We start from the raw sequence: 16466 nt of genomic DNA, 5'->3' as shown, positions 1-16466 counted from the left end.
GTGAGATAGAGGCTTAAACAGCACTCAAGACCATGACAAATTGAGGCTTACCGGTTGCAGGAGTCATGTACCACAAAGTCCGGGCGCGAAACGTAAAATCACTTTATTGCACGGAAAACAAAAATTGCTAATTTCCGGCTGGTTTTTGCTGTGAGTAATGAAGTTGAAAACGCTAGTGTCGATCTTCTCGACAGTGCCCACGCGAGGCAGCCCGGTACCTTTAATTTCGCCGCAACAACGCCGAATGCGGCTGAATGCTGATGCCAGTTCAGCGGCTGTGCACGAGCGCACCTCTTCTGGAACAGGATTGTCCTGGTCATCACTGGAATCGCCTTCTTGGGCGCCAGCTATTCCGGCCACAGTGTCATCAGCGAGGTCAGCTACAACCTGAACTTCGCTGTCTGCGTTGATGGAGTCCTAAACAGTAAGTTCCGACGGGACGACACCGGGAAAATGGTACAAGTCGCGAAACATGTCATCCAAACATTCGTCGTCGTCATGCAAAGCTTCTGGCCATTCAACTCCGGCCCCTTCAAAACCTCGCTTGGCGAAACATTTGGCTACCATGGGCTGTTTTCTGTCGTTCCAAGCGCTGGTAATCATCTGGAAAGCGCCGAGCAGGTCAATCCTGAGATCAGATCCCATGCGGAGGTTTATGAGGAGCCGCTGAACACGTTTCCTTCTGTATCCTTCCTTGAAAGCCCTGGTTCATGGGCTGCAGTCTCGCTATGGTGTTCGATGTGATAAGCTCGAGTTCAGTGTTCTGCAGCTTGCAAATCATTTAATGGGCCAAGCAGTTGTCTAACAGAAGGCATACTTGATGACCCGACCTGCCCCATTCGGCGTCCCGAGCTTGACACCATACATAAAAATGTTGGCGTGTCATCCATACCTTTTTATTACAGACGTAGCGGATGAGAATATGCTTCCAATTCTTGAAACAACGTGGGGACATGCTTTTTTCTAATCACAAATGGGCGCAACTTGAACAGGACAGCCATGTTTGGTGCAAGCAGAACTGTGATACGCACTTTGCTCACTTTCCTGCCTTGACATGAGCTCTGACGGAGATGGATTGCCTTATTCGGCAGCATTTGCCAAATGAGACCAGTCTCATCTGCACTGAAGACTTCGCCAGGTGAAAACTTTGCAGCGATCTTCAGCCACTCCTCTAAAATCCACTGCTGCATCTCCTGGCTGCTATCAGCCCCACGTTTGCCTGAAATTACTTTTCCCACAATTCCGTGGCGTTTTTAAACCGTTGCAGCCACCGAGTGCCACTGCAAAAGTTTTCTTCGCTAAGAGCCGTGGGAGATCATTTCGAGTTCTTCATTAACATGGGGACATCCACGGGGATGTTTTCCGCTCGGACTTCAAGAACCCATGCGTACAGCGCTTTCTTAACTTTGTCGATGGCGGCAGGGCGTAAACGGCATGCTCCAAAGTGACTTTCCTTACTTGCTTTGAGCATGATGTCCTGCTTCTTTTTAACGGCGTATTTAGGTTGCTCCGCTGCATGCGGAATGCGTGTGCCACGGAGCACTTCTTTTTGGCATTCTCGACGCGTCAGGTCACCTCAAGCCTTGTAGCGAAGTCCAGATTCATTCTGTTTTTTCTGCCGTATGCTAACTAGATGACAGCAGCCAGGCACGCTACAATTGGCGCATTAAAAACAAAGACGCGCACAAGAAACGTGCGACAGCCCCTGACTGACCGATGGAGTCGACTGGCTTCGGTGGACTCAAGGATGTTGTGTTGTTGTGTTGTTGGGTTTTATGGAACATAGGCAGTTAAGGAAATCATGCGCCAAGCTCAGGGTATAGAAATGGTTTTTTGTAGAATGTTTAGGAATATGAAAAATGTCGATGGTGTAAATGGCCTAAAATATTGAACTGCCTGGTAAAAACTGAAGAAATCTGGAAATAGCTAATGGTAAAAATCACAGAGAAGGTAAGGCAGCCTAAATGGCTATCCTTGGCTGGGCAAGGATCCTGAGTCTCCCAAGTAATCAAATAAAGAGCATCACCTTCTCAGAAATGAGAAAGTAGCAGAGGTGTAACATGCAGTAAAGCGAACCAGTGGATCAAAATTTACAGTTTTTCAAGTACACCTACTTCTTTTTAAAAGCTAAGAACAGAATGTATGTTAACAATGGCATTATCATCTAAGAGTAGTCATGGATGAAACGGAATGAATTCATTATAAAATTGAGTAAAATACCTTTTTCTTAGTGTTTCAAGTTTCATACATGAAAATAAAATGTGATTAACACTATGATACTCTCGCATTCACAAACAGGTCTCTCTTGCTTTGTTAGCAGGAAGTTGTGCGTAAGGTTTGTGTGGCCTATCCGGAGACGGCATAAAATCACATCCTTAAAACGTTCCTGGTGAACACATGATTTAAATTCACCTAAAACCGGTTTTACCAAGTGTAGTTTATTATTCACTTCGGCTTTCTATGCTGACTGCCATTTGTCTCTTAATTTACGTTGCAGTAAGTTCAAGTAATCCCCAAAAGGTATATTTACATTTTTTATTTCCTTGCCACGAGCTGTAGCAGCGCAGAAATCCGCCCTCTCGCTGCCTCTAATCCCGACATGACTGGGAACCCAGCAGTGTTTTATATTTTGTCCTGGGGCTGTCGCTGTTACTTTCTTGTGTATGAAGTCACCAAGAATCGGAGTGACTGCATTTCTAGAGTGCAGAGCTGTAAGTATACTGAGGGAATCTGTGTAAATAATACTGTTGGCGAGGTTTTTCGTTTCTATTTTTTCTACGGCCATACAGACTGCGTAACATTCTGCGGTCAAGATGCATGAGCACTGTGGAAGTCGTACTGTTTTCTCCGACTTACCTCGGACCACTGCGCTTCCTGCGTAAACGTCTGTTTTTGATCCGTCTGTATAAAACTGCGTAGAACTACTGTATTCTTCTTCGAGTGCAAGGAATTCTTGTAGTATATGTTCTTGCGGAGTATGTTTTTTATGGAACTGAGTAAGAGTGATATTACAGACTGCAGGAAAATTGTACCAAGGAGGTAGTGGGTCTCGTCTCCGAGCAATGTCAGGTAGTGTATCTAGTACGCCGAGGTTTTGGCACATCTCTTAAAAACGCAGGAGGAATGGCCTGATAGCGAGCGGTTTACTATTAAACAAAGTTCTAGATGGGCACCTTGTGACAATTGGGTAACATAGGTGTTTGTTTGGGCAGTGAACGGATTTTTAAAATGTATGAGCAGGTGAGCACGGTTCTTCTATCTGTAAGTGGCGGTTCGTTAATTTCTACATAGAGGCTGTTTATCGGCGACGTCCTGTAAGCACCAGAGGCAAGACGCAAACCTAATTTATGTATTGGATCTAGTCGTTTAAGGTACGAAGGTCTCGCTGACCCGTAAACTATACTTCCGTAGTCCAAGGTAGAACGAACAACAGACCAATAAATTTCTAAAAGGCACAACCTATCAGAACCCCAGTGCTTCAGGGAAAGTACTTTAAGTACGTTCAAAGAATGGAAGGCTTTCTTTTTTACAGCAATAATATGTTGTAGGAACGTCAAGTTTTTGTCAAGAATAATGCCCAGAAATTTTACTTCATTTTTTATAGGCAATTCGATTTTGTTTACATGTAAGGGGGGGGGGGGTTAGATTGTAGACCTCGTTTTTTTGAGAACAGCACGCCCACTGTTTTCTGTGTGGAGGACTGTAATCCATTTTTACCTGCCCTTGTCTCTAGTTATTTTATTGTTAGCTGTGTTAGCCTTTCGCATGTTGCTAGATTGGATGATGTACAAAATATTTGAAGGTCGTCGACATAGACTGAGTACATCATGGACTTTGGGATAATTTTCCCAATAGAAGTCATTTTTACAATAAACAGTGTTTTGCTTAAAATACACCCCTGAACACCCCGTTCTCTTGAACGAAGTTCCTAAAAAAGGTTGATCCTAAGCGTACTTGAACTGAGCGGTCGGAAAGGAAGTCATTTAGGCAGTTCAACATCTTGCCACGAATACCTCGGTCCACTAGGTCGCGGAGGATCCCAAACCTCCAGTTTGCATCATACACCTTCTTCATGTCAAAGAAAACGGCAAGACAATGCGGTGTGTGTATAAAGGCTTCTCTTATTGTGTTTTCGAGACGAACTAATTGGTCTGTGGTTGAGCATCCCTTTTTATAAATGCACTGATGGACATCAAGTAATTCACTGGATTCAAAGACTAATGTCAATCTAATATTAAGGACACATTCAAAAGATCTCGCGACACAGCTTTTGAGGGCTACCGGCCAATAGATGCTTGTGGAAGTTGGTAGTTTACCAGGTTTGAGGAATGGCACTATGACAGCTTTCTTCCGCTGCTTGGGTATTTTCCCTTCTGTGAATATTTTGTTAAACAAATTCAAGGGTGCCTCTGTGGTAGGCTGGGAAAGACGGGAAAGCATTTCGTAGTGTATCTCGTCGTGTCGTGGAGCAGTTTTTTTGCCTGCATACAGTACTTTAGCTATTTCTTGGAGGGTAATTACACACTTGTATTTTTCATTTACCCCTCCACTTGTAGAGAGCCTGTAATTTTCAGCCGTGCTTTTGGGTTTCAAAAATGACAGGCTATAGTGTGATGAACTTGATACTGCAGCAAAGTGCTCCCCCAATATGTCTACCTGTTCTATATTTGTTTGTGTACCGGGTGTTATCAAAAAAGGAACTGTGAAGGGTGAGTAGCTACCGTTTAATTTTCTTAGGAACACACATACAACTCCCGGTACCTCAAGCACCCTGCCCCTATGCCGGCACCCCGAATGCCAATCTCGACCTGGAAATTACGGAAACAGAACTCAGAGCGGCCCTCCTGACTCTCCGCTCTAGCTCTACTCCAGGAGTTGACCGTATATCAAATAGCATGCTCCGCAATTTGGGCGATCAGTCGACTGCCCAGATCACGGAGTACATCAACACATGCTGGCAGGAGGGCACCCTTCCACAATCCTGGCGTGACGTACTCTATGTACTGGGCCTGCACATCCAGAACAACAGGAAAAACACTCTCACCATCCAGGAACTCAAGCAGACGGCGATGTCGATATCCCACCTAATCCGCCGAGTTTCTGGACACCACCGGGACAGGAAGGAGCATGACCTATGTTCTCTCATTCAAGCCTTCGTCTCAGCCGCTTTCTCTTCACGCTCGCCTACTTGAAACTCCAGGGCACCGAAAGCTCCAACCTGGATTCCATGATCCTAATAGCATTTAAGACACCTCTACACCTACCCTTTAAATACCTCAACCGAAAATCTCCAGCTAGGCCTATGCAACACGATAGGTGAGCTTATCGAGGCCCACTGACAGACACAATACATACGTCTCGCGACAACCACCACCGGCAGACACATCCTACACACCGTCGGTATCAAGATACCAGCCACGGATTCCATACAGCTTCAGGTCCCGAAGCACATTCACCGCAAACTAATTATTAAACCTCTCTCCAAAAACATGCACCCCACTTACCACGAACCCAACTGCAGAGTTCGTGCACGAACCCCGCTTTACAACCGATTGCCACAATTCACATATCCCCCACTGCCACTTTGGAAGAGCCTGAACAGGCCGCTATTGCCCTAGCCATCACGCGCACGGAGGCCCGGTTTATACTATCTGACTCTAAAACTGCCATACTAAATTTCGCACACGCGAGAGATCACGTCCCTGCATTTCGCATACTGGATTCCCTCGCCGCACACCCGCCCCGCCACATGGAGCTCATATGGGTGCCTGCCCTCTTCGGCAATCCCGGAAACGAGGCTGCCAACGCTTTCGCCCGAGGTTATCTCAACCGCTCAACGGCGGCCTTCAATCTGGGGTTCTCACGGGAGCGCATGCATTCCTTCAGTGAACTGATGCAGGCCTGCAAAGCCGATCGTCGGCTCTACCCCCACCCCATACCTCCCAAGACAATTATCACCAGACACTTTGGAGCGGCTCCAGACACGCACCTTACATTCCCCTTATATATGCTCGCGCTGTGACCAAGTCCACACAAACCCCTCCAGTACCTTCTGCCACCCCCCCCCCCCCCAAAGCCATTCTCGACATATCCTTTTACTCTGCCCACTTGGGAGGCTTGGGAGACCCTAGTGCGTTCTGAGGACCCGGCAAGCAATCAATCGTCACAGGCCGGGCTGCCAGCGTCATGAGCCTCCGGGACATGAACGTTTGAGTGCAGTGGGGCCGGGCGGGAGCCCAAGGACCTGCGCGTCCTAAACTCCCCTGTGTCTAATAAAGTTTCCACCACCACCAAAAATTTTAAGGAGTTGTGCCATGAACCAGCACTGAATTGAATGCAGCTCTTGTCTACCTCACCAGTGAGAATGCGCCGCCCTCACTTATGAACGGTTTGACCGGTTTTCTCTCTGCCTAGGAGGCATGGCTTGCAAACGTCGCCACTCACTTCCGTGCTTTGCAACCAGAGATGCGATTGTCTTCGGGGAAAGCACACCTTAAAGGCGCCAGTACCGCGTTCGAAATATCGAACGGCCTGCAAAACTGGAGAACATATAGTATGCAACCACCTATAATTTTACATAATATTTTAAGGTGGTAATCTTCCTGTTCGATATATGCAGTAATTCGAAAAATGCGGGTTCGATATATCCAGGTTCGACTGTAGTTTAATATTGGCAGAAAAATAGAAGTAGTAACGATAAAGCATGCAATGTAGCTGAGCATTGTTTCAACCGCCTGAGAGAGAAAAATATCTTTAGGATAACCCAGTATTGAACATTTATAGCTGGGCATTTCTTCACGAACCTGTCTAAAACATAAGCGCATGATTTGTCGTAAGAGAGTCTCGTTTACATGGGGCACCTGCTATGGCAGTAGTGCACATTCAGGCTGGAATGAAATGCAAAGAGTGCCTATGAAGAATACAAAACATTTAACCTGTTTACTTTCAGCTTGAGTATGCAGCTAGCCTGGTTCCTGTTACAGGTTAGGAGATCTACCTAAGTACGCATATATAAACTCTTTCGTAGTAAATGCCCCGCTGCAAAGTAGAAAAGTACAGCGCATGTATGTTCGCATTTCGTTCGTTCCAGCCAACTGTAAATGCAGAGCGTGTCTCTAATGCATATCATTATCAGTTAAGGCTGTCATATCCAATACCATGGGGATATGTAAAACCTCAAAGAACTCCTTGAAGGCAGGAGTCTGGAAACAAGCCTCTAGACACTCTGAAGGATGCAGATTTGATGTCTAGCACGGCATATAAATTCTTCTGCATTAATAGCGGGCATGTAAGGTCACTACAAAGTGCTCCTGAATTTCATCAAGTAAAGCTTGCTTGAGAGAACGCAAAAAATGGTAAAGTGCAATCTATAGCAACAATATTGCATAAACTGGAAGCAAGATGAAAAAGAAGGCAATGTTCGGGAAGCAGCTTCAGACATTCAAGAATAAAATGATGAGGCATGCTGATGGGGCTACTTGAACAATAGAAAATAGCGACTTTTGCTTAATTAAAATGAACGCTTTTCTGACCAAGCAATGAAATAGAGCTTTAGCTCATAAAGCTTCTCATAATTCTTGTTAATAAAAAGGAATTTAAACGATGGAATGCAAGACTCCCTGCACAATAGTATTCTCCTCACACTTTGTTAGACAAGCCAAGGGTTTAGCAGCATGTACTTGTGCATGTGTTCATTTTGCAGCATCATTCAGTTGAAGCGAAACAAAATATTTACTTCCACATGAACCCGTGTACGTAACATCATCACCAAAAATATCTTTTACACTCGACAGAACTACAGCACAACAGTGGCGTGATCGACACACGACAGACTCCGGTGGCACACTGAGAGCATGATCTGAAATCAGGTACTACAGACCTGTGGCGCTATAGCGGCTGAATGGTAGTGTTTAGTTGCCGCCTAAATGTTCTCGTGTGCGACAGGCGGGAGCGCTCCACTACGAAGCAGCAGTTAACGTTTGCCACTATTCTTCTAACCAAAAGTGCCCCTCATCGCGACTTCTTACAAACTTTTTGCTCCCACTAGAACGAAGCAAATACACGGGGGGCTCGAATGGGAAAGACGCGACATGTTATGCTATCATGTCATCATCTTAATGTAAACGATGCATGTGCTCTGTTCCGGACCGCCAATCAACCTAGAGAAGGCAAAGATGCTTATGAATAAACAACAAAGCACGAAGCTCTCAAATTTCAGTGAACATTAGAAGTGGCGCAACCATCTTACCTAGCCAATAATTCGAAGCTAAGCCGCGGAACAAAATATATCAAGGCCAGGATTGAGCAAACAGAAAATCTTGGAGGAAACCTAAAAGCCGCAACAAGCAATGAGAGCATACAGGATCGAAATATAAGCAGTGGGAGACAGTCAAGAAGTGAGCTTCGATTTGCTGACGGTGCTGTTAAGTATTTACGACGATAAATTGCAGTGTATCTTGAGACCTGAGCAGAGAAAAATTGCGGGCATAAAAAGAGCAATCACAAACCACAAGTGAAGTCCAATAGTCTCCAAAATAACAACAGCCTATGATGAGTAAGTGAACATTAGAAGTGGTAAGGAAGCTCTACGTAAGCCAAGTAGATTTCCAGAGCTAGACCATAAGAAAGAAATTACCAGGAGATTCAGAATTGACTGCAGTCAACTCGGTAGGAATTCCTGTGCTTATAAGCAGCCTAGTGATTTTGCTCACAAGAAAACTCACATATAGGAACGTGAAGGCAAGCAAAGGGTTTGAGATTAAATTCTGGATGATTAGTAGGCCACAGAAATGAAAATGTTCGCAGTAACACTGGACTGTGCCAACACTGATTTCAGAGCAAGCCTGAGTTGTCAATATTCTGGCAGAAATTAAAAAGAAAATGAACCTGACCAGGGCATACGATACAGAGAATGAATCACCAATGTTCTCTTAGGGCAAAAGAATGAATTTGATGATGGAATTTATTGGCACAAGGGCATCTGTGGCCAAAGAGTGCCGTAGCACAAATTAATTTCATCTACTCAAGCTGAGGTAAGAGACCTATTTCCCAAGCATTTCATTCCAGATATGCCGTAATGAAATCAGCTTGTATACATTGTATCACAACAAAATTAATTTAAATCGAAGAAAAATGTAGCTGGAGACAGCTGGTTACATGCTCGCCAGATAACATTAGAAGATCTCATCGGATTGTGTGGCACGCAGCTGGTGCAAGACACAGATACTCAAAGATCACTAGAAGATGCCATTGTCCTGAATTAAAAGTAAACTAAGCGATGACGATAATGAAGTTGGCTGCACTCCTGCTCGAGCTGTTCAGAATGGGCTCAGGTTTCGTGCATTCAAAAGAGGCAAGTTTGCTCCGTGTGACAAAAAGAAATCATATAAGTTCACCCAAGAATTGATATCTTGGCGGTATCGGGCTGCAGGTGGAGATGAATTAATCCTGCCACAGAGAATAGGTACACAGAGCACAAAGCATTTTAGGCCAGTCCTATACTGACAGCTCTTAACAAAATTTTTAAAACTGTTTTAATTGCACAACAATAAGAACCAGTTTGTGTTGTCCACGTGATTAAGGTAATGCGGCTCTCCTCAAAATTATAGCAAGAGCTAAACTGCAAGTTGTCTCAACTTAGTTTCTACAGGAACAATGAAGTTCTTAGACAAACGCAGATTATTCAAGTAGACGTTTTATTCATTATGGTGCGCCCAACAATTTTTAAATTATAGAGCACAGTAATGCAGTGGAGTGCTTGTGGCACAAAAACTAAACCTTAACAGCAAAGAGAACACAAGCTATAGGTAATCACAAATTGCCAAATCTTGAGTGTTTGACAAAACAAAAATGAAAAAAGCCTGTCCACAACTAGAACAAAACAGGGTAATACCGAGCACACATTTGAAAATTGTTTCATCCAAATCACAACTCGGGTGCTCCAGCACTCTTCAGCCAGCATGCCATGAAATGTACCTTAGTTCTGGTAGCTGTAAAGAGTATACAGCTGATCCGGCATTTTGATAAGTGAACAGTAACCCTCAATGACCACCAGGCTTAATGCTTTCAAGACGATTTTCTAGTAACAAGATGGCAGTGAAACATATAGCAAGTTATGCTGGCGTAGCAGTGAAAACCGTTAATCAGAGGGTTTGCTACCATGCAACTCTGAGATAACTCCTAAAGTGTTGTAATAGAATGCAAAAAACGGTTGCCTATTTTATAAACAAAATTCAAGAGGTTGCAATGCAATGGCACGACAGAATTGCTGAAATACAGCACTAGCGATACATTGTACACTTCAGGCAAAAACATGATCACTAAAACATCATCTTTTATCCTTAATTATAAGAATTTAAAGAACCTTGCTTTCCTTGCTCTCATGCAAAATTAAGTTTAGATCGTGAAAGGCCTCCAAAAGACAAGGATACAGAAAGAGATGGCCACACATAGTGCGCTTACTTCCAGTGTCTTTTTGAACTCGTCCACGATCTAAACATGGGTAGCAACTAGCCTAAACTCCGCCGTTATTCCAAATTAAGCCTTTCACAACGTGGAAGCCCCTTTCACCATAAAAGGTGCACCTTAACTGATCCAACACTTTTTTCATATGTTTTCTCCAAGAATAATCACAGCTTGAAGAGTTTTCAGTAAAACATGCCTTTTTTATTCTGATGATTGCTCGAAATCAGGATTTATTGAACCATGAAGGACAGGCTCTGCTTGATTTTTATGTTTTGCTACGTGCAATCCTTCTACTGGCCTGTATGTAGCAGTTTTGTCTAGTTAGGTTAACTGTGGCTTTTATATAAAGGTGAAATAGTACTTTGAATGCGAATGGCTTTTTAAAATGCATTTAACGTACAAATAGGGGCTTTAAGAGCGCCTGGTGTAAGCAAAATCAGTGGGGGGAGCGCAGCGGTGGCCTAGTGGTCTGAGCATCTGTTGCTCGGCTTATATAGGGTGAAATGCTTGAGAAATTAGTCGTTAAAATGGCTAGTTTAAAACTTGAAATAAAGATGCAGCAATATATACAAAAAATGATTTGTGTGCTCGCTCATACATGACATCAGCTAATCATAACATAGCGTTGGTAGTAAAAAAATTCATGCGCGAAGCATTAATGATCTGCCCTCTAACATACAAGTTAAAATTAAACTTTTTGCCGAAGACTGCATACTTTACAACGAAATTAACACTGTAAATGACCACGATGATTTAAACAGCGCCCTTCATGAAGTGGTAATATGGTGTCACAAATGGCAAATAGAATTGAACATTAAAAAAACAGCCTTCTTATGTGTAACCCGTAAAAAACAAAGGCCCGAATATGTGTACAGCATCAATAACATACCGCTCACCCGAGTTCACGAACACAAATACCTTGGATTAATCATTTCACATGATCTAAGATGGGAATCACATATTAACAGTATAGTATCATCTGCTTCAAAACGATTGTTCTTCCTTAGAAGACGGCTTCGAGAAGCGCCACCGGAGACCAAACTGTTAGCATATAACACATTTATACGATCAGTTCTCGAATATGGAAACATGATTTGGTTTCCCTACACACAACAGCTCATTAACAAACTAGAAGGAGTACAGAGAAAGTCAATTAGATTTATCTTTAACAAATACAGGACCAGTGATTCATCATCCCAACTACTAAACCAAGCATGTATTCTTACTTTACAGAAACGCGCCAGACTAGCACGACTAAAATTATTGTTCCAATTAGTTCATAACTCGTTAAACATAGATAATTCGTTATATATATCTGTAGATGAATCGAGAGCATCCCGCATAAGCACCCATTAACCCTTAGAGAGTACGCATTCTGAACCGACTGTTTCAGATATTCATTTTTTCCGCTTGCCATAAAAGATTGGAATAGTTTGAACCCCTCTATCACTACTAATACATCTTTGCAGAAATTTGTAACTCTGGTAGAAGAACAGTTGCGCAATAATTAAAATAGATAAATAAATTATAATTATACAAGTACAACAGACCGCTCGTATCACTGCATATAACAGCATCTGTATGAACATACTACTTACAATGTATAAAATCGCACCCTTTTCTGTGAAATATACCCTTTCGTTATGTGTTTTATTTTCTGCTATCTGTGTTTTTTTTCCCATACTCATGTAATTACTTGCAAACAACAGTGTTCTTAATATATACCATTCCATTTGTATTCGCTTTGTACCTTCTTACTATGTGCCCATCCTGTAAAAATCCCAATGGGATTGACAGTATCTGAAATAAATAAAATAAATAAATATACAAGCAGTGTTCTTGGTCATATCTTAACTGTTATGTGCTGTTATCGCGTGTTGTGTGCTAGGAAAAAAAGCAGGTAGTGAGCAGAGTTGCGCTACATCCATTCCTCTGGTCGAAATCGAATCAAATAAAGGGCTCCTGAAATTGTTTCATATACAAGTATATTTCTTGCAACAGAACAAAAAGTTTGCTACCCAATGATGTGTTGTGGTTTAAACTAGTAACGAGCATTTTACTACTCTATTTAACACATTATGTAAGACAGTGATGCTGGACGCACAAAACTAAATATTGTGAGGTAACAAGAGCGAATATGAGCAATCATGTGTTTAAGAGGTGTTGTCAATATACATGTTCCTGAAGGAACTAAAGTTATCCTTCGGAGCATTCAGAGCAAGACAGTTTTGCTTAATGCCATTTTCCAGAACAGGCCTTTCATGAACCAGTTGCAAATGTAAAGAATCTGACATTAAAACCACGCTATGCATATTCTAACGCCAAAGTAGTTGAGTACAAGCAACTGTGTGGCCGCCGCGGTGGCTGAGTGGTTACGGCGCTCGGCTGCTGGCCCGAAAGACCCGGGTTTGATCCCGGCCGCGGCGGTGGAATTTCGATGGAGGCTTAATTATAGAGGCCCGACTACTGTGCGATGTCAGTGCACGTTAAAAAACCCAGGTGGTCGAAATTTCCGGAGCACTTCACTACAGCGTCTCTGATAGCCTGGGTCGCTTTGTGACGCTAAACCTCCATACACCGTAAAACAAACAAGCAATTTCTATACTAAACCCCTAGTTTTATGGTGGGTCTGTACTGCAGAATTTTCATTCAAGGTAGTGAAAAGTATGTGCCATCAAACAGGCCTCATCTTGCTTAAAGCAACAAATAAATACTAGGGTTTTAAGGCAGGAAAGAAGTTACAAAGTTCCTTCTACAGGTTTTTAACTTCAGGCTAGATATTCGAAAGATACAGATCCCTTTCCTGCAATAATTGAAGTTTCAACGAATAACATTTCCATCGTTCTGAACGTAAAAGCGCAAAAACACAAGGACACAGACTAAGTCCTTGTGTTTTTGCGCGTTTACGTTCAAAATGGAAAACCAACTCGCCCAAATGCAGCCATTATTGATTTTCATCGTCACAGCGGAAACGGTCTCTTATTTTACGAGCGACTTTTCAAAAGTCTGCGTTTCATGGCAGCTGTCAAAGTAGCCCTGATTATGAGAAACAAGTCACGACACTGAACCAAGACCGTAGCCGGAAAACGGCACATTTTCTACTATATCCTCATAATGTAGCTTTAAAGTAAATTTTAAATAGAAATTCTTTGATTTCCTCCATGATTTCTCACTGGTGTATGCATACAAAGCTAACCGTGCAAGATTTTATCTGCACATAGTAGGAGCTGACTTTAAAGGTAACTCGCCATACAAAGTGTGCATGGTAGAAAGAGAGTAGGCAGATGGTTTCCTCTTACTCTCGAAGTGAACAAGAGAGGGCAAAACATCAGGGTGCTTGCCAACGTTTAGACAAGAGGACGTGTTTTTGTCTGGGGTCACCGTATCCAGAGGAAACTTAGAATCTCTCAAGTAGAGGGTTGTCCACCCTTAGTGCGAACACGGGAGCGCATGCCTGTGCTCTTCGGAGGGCCACTGCGTCTGACATCGCCACACATCGAAGTGAAGTGATAGGCGACACGAACCACTACATCCCGGTGCATCTCCTCCTGCACCATTTTACAGGAATATGGGTGGCTGTGTCGGACGCAGTGGACTTCTAAATAATGCTGCCATGCGCTCGCATGTTTGCACTAAAATTGTTCATCTATGTACAATTCGGCACGGGCGTAATTATTTAAAACGCCTTGAAAATGGCCAGATGTTTGACGAGAACTTCACATTGCTGACTTATCATTTCGTTCACCCTATCCCCCCACCCCAACCCAGCATTTACCCCTGCATCCCCCTTTTCTCTCCTTTCCTTTTTTCTTTAGTTTATCGTTGCACTTTTTCCCTATGCCCTGCACCTGCTCATGTCAATTCTCAGAACCCTTAGCGTCCACAGTCGTCCGCCCCTCTTCTTTTTGCGTTGTCTACGAACCCGCCCTCATTTTCTCTTTTTCCTTGAAATTATTTTGCCCTCCTCCTTAGTATTTCATTCTGCCAAGCTGCTTAACTCCTTTACCCTAGTTTTTCAGTTTAAGGCAGCCAGCCATACCAAGCCACCTGTGCAGCTTCACGCAAATCGTTTCAAGCCCACTGCGTCTCCACGCTTTACACCCCGGGATTCCTTTCTACAGAGCTGGCCTTTTCTTTTCACAGTTTTGCAGGTAAACCGGTTAATCCTCTTTAGAAGCCATCACGCCTGGACAAGGTTCACGTTCCCTATTATAACACCCTTCCCATATCGCACCCTTGTTCCACACACCAGGCCTTTCGCCTCGAAGTGAAAATCTTATTTAAGTCCCACCAATGATGAATGCTTGGCCAAACGAAGACATGTCCTCTTGTCGAAACATCGGCAAGCACCCTGAAGCTTTTCCTACCCTTATTCAGTTTGTGAGATACCGGGGATAAGTGGTCGAGCAGCCATGGCACAATAAAGCACACTTTATTTACACGACAGGCTCAGTGCCTTTAGTCCTGACCACATTCTGAATCATGCTTTGGTGGCTTAGTATACCAAATTAAGAGACATGACAACAATACGTAAACTGTCAAGGCTATTATTTGCTATATATGATTTATAACAATGTCCTACAACAATGAAAACAAACCACCAGATTTGACATTAATGTAAAATTTGGCTGTAGCATACCGCCCTAACATGGCAATCTAGTTAAACGTATATTCTCTCTTCGCACTTTTACAAAGCTCGAGAACAGAATCTTATTCATAGTGCCAAAGAAAAGAGTGCATAATAGTACCACTTATGAGGTGTTTATCGGCAACTGCTATCAGCAAGGGTATGTAAACGTGCAATCCAGAGTAGCAGAAAATCTGAAATATGCGCAATTAAAACGACCCTATTCTGAGATCATATTGGAATAGCCGCCATTACTTTACCAACAAAATGAAACTGTACCAATCATACCTGAAGCAGAATAGCTTTACCCCTAGAAAGTCCTGCACTATACACAGTACCAAGATAGCGCTAAAGGTACCCTGAATCAACCACCATTAAGCATATGAAGCAAAATAAGACAAGTTTGATGGTTACATTGTTTCACTTGTTAAGGAACTATAGAGACCAAATTTTTTTCTTGCGTGTTTTCTTCTCTAAATCGAGGCGTTAGAAATTCGTGTACATGGAGTACCCGTTGGTAATCGGGTACGACCACAAAATAATTGTAATTAAATTTCTTCTGAACGCTGCTTCGATTTGATCAGTCGTACGATGACTGTGACACGTAGTTGGTGTTTAGTCACATGGGGTAAAAAAGGGCATATGCAATTGATGACACGTCAGTTTTTGTCATTGCAGGTATTGGAAGAGACTGGTTTAATTGTCATAGAGAATTAAAACAACATATGAGAAATTATATTAGTTTTTCTATTGTCATAGAGAATAAAACTACATATGAGAAATTATATTAGTTTTTCTAGTGCATCACGTGTCCAAAAAATCAACTTGGCGTCACAGTCGCCGTTTTGTTGACGAAACCGAAACAGCATGAGAAAAGAAATTCAGTTATAAATTGTTCATCGGTTGTAGGCATATACCACCCAATATTGCATGGATTGTGATGTCTTAAACATCGTTTTAGAGAAAATGCGCAATAAAATTAGGTTTCTGTAGTCTTTTTTGCACCATATTATAAGGCATCATGTCATCAGTCAAATTTTATTTGCCTTGCTGTGATATCAGGTCAGTTGAGTGATTTGAATAATTCCTGACTGTTAATGCTTCTTGCTCATTCCATTCACTCGATATTATTTTGTGCAGTGACCGTTTTCTGGCCACAACCTGTGCACAAACATCAAGGCACCAGTCAACAACAAAGAGGGCTGTTAAAAATAATTGAGAACAGAATGAAAAATTTCAAAAAGCACAAGTCTTTTGTTCTCAGAAGGCTACAGAAATCGTTTATGGTTTATGAGTGTTGAACATCCCAAAGCCACTCAGGCTATGAGGGACGCCGTCACACCCATGCCAGAAATCATAGGCGCTGAAGCACTTT

This window comes from Amblyomma americanum, chromosome 6, assembly GCF_052857255.1.
Source record: "Amblyomma americanum isolate KBUSLIRL-KWMA chromosome 6, ASM5285725v1, whole genome shotgun sequence".
In the NCBI taxonomy this organism is placed as follows: Eukaryota; Metazoa; Arthropoda; class Arachnida; order Ixodida; family Ixodidae; genus Amblyomma; species Amblyomma americanum.
The sequence above is the reverse complement of the archived record's forward strand: the minus strand, read 5'-3'. Positions refer to the sequence as shown.